Source organism: Humulus lupulus, chromosome 3 (genome assembly GCF_963169125.1).
Source record: "Humulus lupulus chromosome 3, drHumLupu1.1, whole genome shotgun sequence".
NCBI classification, from domain to species: domain Eukaryota; kingdom Viridiplantae; phylum Streptophyta; class Magnoliopsida; order Rosales; family Cannabaceae; genus Humulus; species Humulus lupulus.
The window spans coordinates 128,370,092-128,378,634 of NC_084795.1; positions in this window are offsets into that span (position 1 = coordinate 128,370,092).

The following is an 8,543-nucleotide window of genomic DNA, read 5'->3' on the forward strand; positions in this document are numbered from 1 at the left end:
ACAGACCGGACATGTAGGCGCCGCTCGTCCCGCTCGCCGAACTCAAGGTTGATCGACTCTCCCTTTGCCTTTACCTGCACCATAGAGCACCCGTGAGTCGAAGCCCAACAAGAAAACCCTCACAAGCAGATAATAAATGTATATCAAATACTTAATACAAAATCAAGTCAACATCAGGTCATACATGTACAACCATGTCATCCCAGGCACTTTACCAGGCCCTGGGTTTGCGGTCTAAACCGTAAGGATATCCTAGGTATCCCTCAGGGTCTTACCCTGGCAACTCGCACTCCGCGTGATAAATGCTGCTCCCGGCCCCTTTCCATTCTCGGCCTTCGCCGTTCCATCATCAATACATATAATATACTAAGCAAGTATCATAACACACATAAATTCAATCAAAGGGCCATGCCCCGCAACACAAGCAAATAGGGCCAAGCCCTGCAACACAAGCTCTATGGGAATAGTAGTTTTCTTACCTGTGTCCCGAGCTTTCTAAGCACCGATATCCCGAGCACAGTTCCCTAGTCCGACCCTCGCCGAAGCCCTAATCACAACACATTAACAATATCCACCCATCAAACTCTAATCCAATAAATAACTTCAAACCACAATTCTAATCTCCGAGACCCTGAATTCTATCAATCTGGGTGACAAAATCCTTCCCGAGCCTTTGCAATTAAGTTCCCAAGTCAAAACCCACTAAAATCCCTGCACCTTGAACTAGGGCCACGGCCCACCCCACAAGCGCCACGGCTAGCCTCAAAACAGCGACTAGACACCTCTTTGGACACACACACGGACCGCAGCATGCTTGGCCAAGTGCAGCGGCGCGCCTCGAACTCCATGGCCTCCCAAGGCCTCGCATGCACACGGGTCGCGGCATGCCCCTCCTAGGGCTGCGGCCCTCACCTCCAAACCCAGAAAACACCATTTTCCTTGCTTTTCCCTTCGAGCCATCACTTCCAAAATCACCTCAGGTCAACACTTAAACTCAAAATTAAGCTTGAACCTCCCTACCACACCATCTAAGCTTCACAACAAGTTCAAGCAACCATAAAACTCAGCCCTCAACCAAACTTAACTTAGAATTCTAGTTCACATGCATCTTATAGTTCCAGCTATAATTCTACTAAAACTCAAGGGATTTTAAAGTTAAACTCCTTACCTCAGCTGGTGATTCTTAGCTTTCTCTTGCTCCTCAACCTTCAAAGCTCACCCACTTCAAGCTCCAAACCTTGGATTCCTGATTAGAGTCTCCCAAACTCATACACCAAAGGGAGAAATGATGAACCGGCCTAGAGAGGAAAAGCAGAGAGTTGTTCCTTTTACTTAGTTCCAACAGTTTCTTGAGTTATCTAAGTCTAATATTATCCTTACAAAATGATCAAGCTGCCCCCTTAAGCTTAGCCTCTATCCTTAATTGACCCAAGGGCAATTTAGTCATCTATTAAGTCCCGCTAAGTCCTCGAGGCCAAAATATTAAATTTTTCCCAATATTCTCTCCTAGATATTCTATCCTTGAATATATCACCAAATATTTATTTTCATTACCCGATAACTCCGAAAAATATCTCATACCCGATATACCCCTCGACTCGCCCCGAGTCGAATTCTCGACCCCGTTGTGACTTTCTTACTAACGGCTCCCTAGAACTGTCTCGGATCGTGCTACACAGATATATCACAAACATAACACATTTATCACATTTATGCCATCGATGGGCTAAACTCTCAAATATACCCCTAATATCCCATACAGGGCCCACGTGCATATTTAATTCAACTAAACATGCATCACTATCACATATTCGCATAATTTCACATATTATAACAATAATTCACTTATTACCCTCCAGGCACACTAATCAAGGCCCTAAGCCTTAATAGCAAATTTAGGTCATTACAGTCGAGGGATTGTGGAGGAATGGAAACCTAAAATGTGTATTTTTCCATTAGAGTGGCCTTGATTATTTATAACTTTTGGAAATTTTGTAAATATGTCCTCTAAACCTTGTTTTGGGATCCCATGTACTAAACATTTATTTTAATGAAAATTATCTGTTTATTACCAAAATCTTTTAAACCTAACTTGTTTATGACTTTAGGTTCACATTTTTATTTAAATGACTTGGTTAGCAAGTCTTGAATTATTTCAAACACACAGTGTAACGATCTTCGTTATCCAGGATGTTATAGTGTGATCAAGGCTTTACAACTCTAATAACTCATATTTATAATGTCGGTATCATCATTAGTCTAACCAATAGGATTAGATCATTTAAAACACATCATTTGGATAGTAAGGCCCTAAAAGGTCGCTTAGGCGATACGTCGCCCACTTGCAGGCGATGTATCGTCTGTTGGGGCTTCTGAAGCCCTTCGCATTTTGGCGACACTACGCCACTTAGGGGGCGATGCATCACCACTCCCTCTGACTTTGGACCCCTCCAATGGTCCTGAAATTTCTCCAAATGCTACCAAAGTTTTTGAGAATTTTTGGATACCTATTAAATCACTTTAGACCCATAAAAGTCATTTTTAGATGTCTTATACACAATCTCATGTTTACACTTCACTTTAAGTGAAAATCATTAAGTGTCTTGCACCTCAACGTGTAAACATCTTAACCATTATATTTAATCAATCTCAACATTCCCTCACTTTGTTAAAAATAATCCTCTCTTCTTAGCTTAACCGTTTCGGTGCATAAAATAAAATATATTTCAATTTAAACTTTACCTTAGTGAAAGTATAATAAAGTCTTATTGAAGTTATTGGTGTGTAAGAGATTGAACCAAGTACTCCTTAATGATAGGACCGGTAACACCTTACACACCTCCACTTGACCATTCATTTTCCCATTGTTTCGCTTATCACTTTTCATTGCCTTGTGCTCACCCATTTCATGAACTTTCAAGGGAGAAAACTCCAACTCCCATGAGAGGCGATACCACCTCTAGCTTCACATAGGTGAAGTTCTAACAAATTTAGGGATAAAGTTCATCTCCGAGACGACATAAAAGATTTCGTGGTTGTTGAGATGACAGATGTGCCTTTTTTAGATGGATTTTGAGATGACTTAGTTTTCGAGATTCTATTCGCTCATATTAGCCTATGCTAATCGAACAGGAAAGAGGGATTATACTCAAACCATTTCGAGATCACCACAAAAAATTCTTCGCACATGCAAGGGGTGATCCTGTTGGGATTAGTGCTATTTAAAGCATATGTATTGAATAATGTTTTATGAAATTAATTTTAGCGTATATTTATTGTTTATTATTATCACAATAATATTATATGAATATCATAAAATGCCCAAATTTGTTATTGTGACTGCAATCTTGCATTGGTACGAGATGATTAAGATTGTAGGGAACGAATTTCAGTAGTTCACAGTATAACAAAGTTATATGGAATATTTGGATTAAATATTGTAAGTACGGTTCACTAGTATTATGAATACATGTAATCTAGATTCGGATTAATGATTTAGTAGGACATCTTAGTGGAGGTACTTTGTATAAAGTGGATATATATAAACAGGACTCAATATGTTATTAATACTTAATAATATTGTTTACTTTAAAGTATTAATTTAACATATCAATAAGATGATCATATACAAATTGATCTTAATCTTGAAGTTATTATGAACTCTTGTTTATCTCATATGAGTTCTTTTATTCACTCATTATGGTTTGTCAAAATGATCAGGCTGAAAACTTTTGGTTTTGGGAACTCCTTGATGTAGATGGCTAGGGACAGAATATACAGATATGGAATCTATACCATTCTGATAGGAATTGAATAATAGTTCTCTTAAGGGTTAGCTTTTGGAATTGAAAGGTTATTGAGCTTAAATTCATAAATCAGTTTATGAATTAACCTTCACTAGTAAAGCCAATGGTACTTAAGGAAACAAGATATAATTAAAGAGGTTAAACGATAATTAATTCCTACTTTAATTATGAACCATTAATAGAGGATTGAATTGTATGTAGTGATTAAATCGATGGACACTTTTTATATATTTAAAAGTACTCAATAAATAAATGTCTATAATGACAAGAGTACATTCCCATATTTTTAGTGAAATAATATTGAGATTAATAAATTAAGTTAATTATATTAAAGATTTTTAATTAATAATCTAAATTTCTTGAAGCTTGAAATTATAGGTCCATAGGTCTCCAAGATGGCTCTATCAACACTATTCAAGGTGAGAGTTAAAAATAGGAAAAATCAGGGAATTAACATATTTGCAAGAAATTTGTTCGTCATCGTCAAATATGTAATTGAGAAAAATTAATTAATTAATATATTTATTTTCGAAATTAATACATTTTTTCAAATTTTATTTATTAAATAAAGTGACATTTTCGAAAATAGCATTTAAATAATTAAGATAATTAATTTTGAATTAATTAGTTTTATTTATTTAAATAATGTGGAAAATATTTCTAATAATTTAAAATGGATTTGAATTTGAAATGACATTTATTCTTTAATTAATCTGATAAGATAAGTTATCAAGTTTAAATATTTTTTAATAAATAATTATTAAATAATAATTATAAGAAAGTGGTTGGCACACATTCCTGAAAATTGTAGTTGGCGTATAACAAGGTCCAAGATTGGATCTTTGATATTTCTTTTAATTATTTAATAATTGTTTTATAATTTGAATTTTCAATTTTCAATTTTGAATTTTAAAATTTAATTAATTCTTTTATAAATCTATCAGATAGAAATTGTTTCACAAGATACGCTTAATTGAGAAAATATTATAGAGAGAAAATTCTAAGATTTTCACAAAGAGAAAAGTATAATGTAATATTTTTCTCTCCCTAAAAAATGTCTTAGACCTAATATTCTAAGATCTCATAAATTGAGTACATCTTGTGAATCATAAATTTTCCCATCATTACTCTACGTGCCCACGCACGTCTTGAGGTGTAGAGATACATCTTGGAAGATCTTGGTCTGAGTATTCAAAAGGCTTCTTTGGATTGGATATTCGTTGGAGTTACTAATAGATAGCAAGTATTCTTGTTTGTTCTACAATTGGTAAATCCGTATCTTTTTCTTTCTCTTTGATTATTGTTTTACATATTAATGGATCTATTATTTAAAGACTGTTTATATAAAAAAAAAAAAATTAAAATCTCTTGGCCCACCACCCCGTGTTTTTCGCTGCGCACATGATAAACCAATCACCAACAATTGGTACATGACCGGTCATTAATCTCTGCATACAATAATTATTGTGTGGGTATAATATGTATTCATATATTATTGTAATATGTGATGAAAGGATGGATGTTTATTTTGATGATTGTTTGTTCTTAAGAGTCATTAACTATATGGAGTTTTGGGCTTAGGAATTGTTATTATTTTTTTCTAGATATACAAAATTTTATGCCATATGGGCCATAGTATTTTCTGTATTTAAAATTATTTGCAAAAGTGTAAATCCAACCCCGAGCCCCTAAGTGTCTTCTTGGTACTTGCTGCAAAATATTCTAAAATAGTGAGTGGGAGCAGGAGTCATAAGAATAACTTATATGGTCTCCATTATTAGTTAACACTGATGTTTCATGGAATAGGCATCGAGGCACCTTTGCTTGCGTTCCCCCGAAGGATGGTTTCTGACTGTGTTATTATTCAAGTTTAACTTCTTTATAAGAATAGGATTGAATGATGTATTGCAAGCTTTACTGGCCCTAAGGCACACTCTTGAGTTAAGTCATTAATCTAAAATAATGGGTTACACTCACAAAGGTTAACTAGGCTTTTGAGCGGACTAGTTAATCTTGACCGAACTAGAGGTTGTTCGTAAGTCAAAGAGAAAATAGGTTCTTTTAAGTTTTCACTTATGGATTTGAGAATAGTCTCAAAATTAATTTGAGATTAGTATGACCTATCCTAAGGCTGGTCCATTAATTTTCAAATTAATTTATTGCAGAATTATTAATAATTGTTTTTATATGTTATTTAACTTGTTACATTCATGCATCATATTTACAATTCCAAAAACTTATTGATGTTCGTAATATTTGTTGAATTAATTTCCTATATTATTTATTTATTTCAACAATTAGGCCATCTCCTAAACATACCATTGATATCTTCATCGAAACTCTCACATTTGATCTAAATGACATGCATTGTTAGTTTTTGAGAATGATGATCGTTCTCAAAAATAAAATGTTCATGAATGCGGAGATTGAAGAGCCCCCATCAGTTCCATCCTTTTCACATGGCTATGAAGAACATAGAAAATATAGTGATTGGAGTAAGTCTAATCATTTGGCTCGTTATTGCTTACTTTATAGCTTGTCTGACGAAATGATAGGAAAATACATATACATATTGAGAACGCCTATGATATATGACACTCGATTATAGACAAAGCTGAAGAAGCTGCTATGTCTAATCGTTTGAAAGAAATGAAGGTAAATATGATTTACGTATATTTTTCTAGTGATTAATGTACACACACATGCCACTAACTATATTTTTATTGCTTGTTCTTCATCGCATGTTAAGAATATTTCCACAAAGAGGTTAACTATGCGCCAAATGCTGGATAGAGATGGATCTTGATTTTAGTTTTATTTAGAATTTTAATTTTTGTTATGAACAATTTAAAATTTTAGTCTGTTCTTATTTTAGAGATTTTGATTTCTATTTAGAACAAGAAAACTAATGATTTAGAAATTTTTTAGTTTTGATTACTAATATGATTATTAATTGGGAACTTTATAGTTTCTATGTTGCATGAAAAAGGTTTCGATATTTCTTTCAATAATAATTCGATTGTTATCTCAAGATCTGGTATTGAAATATGTCATGAAAAATCTGATGATGGGCTGTACAAACTTAAGCAAAAAAATGATTTGTATACAACTCTAAAATGTTTAAAGTTGCAAACCCAAGGTGTATTAAACATCAAAAGACTAATTCCGACAGTGAAACATATCAATGCCATATGAGATTGTGGCATATTGGTTTGGATAGAATTAACAGACTAGCAAATGAGGGACCTTAAAGATAATTAACTGATGGTTCTCTTCTAGTCTATGAATCCTGTTTGGAAGGCAAGATGACCAAAAGACTTTTCTCTGCAAAAGGTTCAAGAGTCATAGAACCACTCCAACTCGTACACACTAATGTATGTGGACCACTTAATGTGCAAGTGAGAGGAGGGTTTGAATATTTCATTACCTTCATTGACGATTATTCAAGATATGGTTGCCTATATTTGATGCAAAAGAAATCTGAAACTTTTGGAAAGTTTAATGAATTCCACGCTGAAGCTGAAAAGAAATTAGGAAAATCACTGAAAGTTCATCAATCTGATCGAGGAGGAGAGTACTTGGATTATGAATTTGAAGACCACGTGCATGAGCATGGAATTCAATCCCAACTCACTGCATTTGGAACGCCACAGAAAAATGGTATTTCAGAAAGAAGAAACATAATATTATTAGACATGGTTAGATCAATGATGAGCTATTCATCATTGCCACTGTCATTCTGGGGCTATGCCATTCAATGTGAAATGTACATATTGAATTTTGTTCCATCCAAGTCCATCAAGAAGACACCGTTAGAATTATGGAATGGTACTAAATCTAGTTTACTCATTTTCGTATTTGGGGGTGTCCAACACATGTGCTGAAAGGAAAGATTGGAAAGTTGGAATCTTGCACTGAACTTTGCATGTTTGTGGGATATTCAAAAGAGATCAGAGGTGCTATATTCTATATTCCTAAAGAAAATAAAATATTTGTATTGAAAAATGCTACTTTTCTTGAATATGACTATATTAACAATCATAAGCCTCGCAGTAAAGCTCTATTGGAGGAGATGGTATCAGATCAAGTAAATAGATCACCAATTGCTTGCAATGAAAAATGACCAGAAAAAGCCATAAGTTCTAGTTAGAAAAACACAGAAATGCAATGTAAGATTCTGACAAAGAAAAATGGCAAGATGCCATGAACTTGGAAATGGTATCGATTTATTCCAATTTCGTCTGGACTCTTGAAGATCTTCCTGAAAATGTTATTCATATTGGTTGCAAATGGATATTCAAGAAGAAAAGAAGAGCAGATGGGAAAGTTGAAAGTTTCAAGGCTAGGCTTGTAGCCAAGGATTACACTCAAAGACAAGGGGTTGATTATGAAGAAACCTTGTCTATTGTGGCCATGCTTAAATCCATTCTCATACTCTTGTCCATAACTTCTTGCATGGATTATGAGATATGGCAAATGGACATTAAGACAGCATTTCTGAATGGCTATCTTGACGGGACCATTTATATGTCTCAACCAGAAGGGTTCAAAATAAAAGGTCAAGAGAAAAAGGTTTGCAAGCTTCTTAAGTCCATTTATGGACTAAAATAAGCTTCTAGATATTGGAATCTAAGAATTGATGACACAATCAAAACATATGGTTTTGAACAAAGCGTTGATGAACCTTGTATCTACAAACAAATCAAAGATGACATTGTGGTATTCCTTATTATTTAC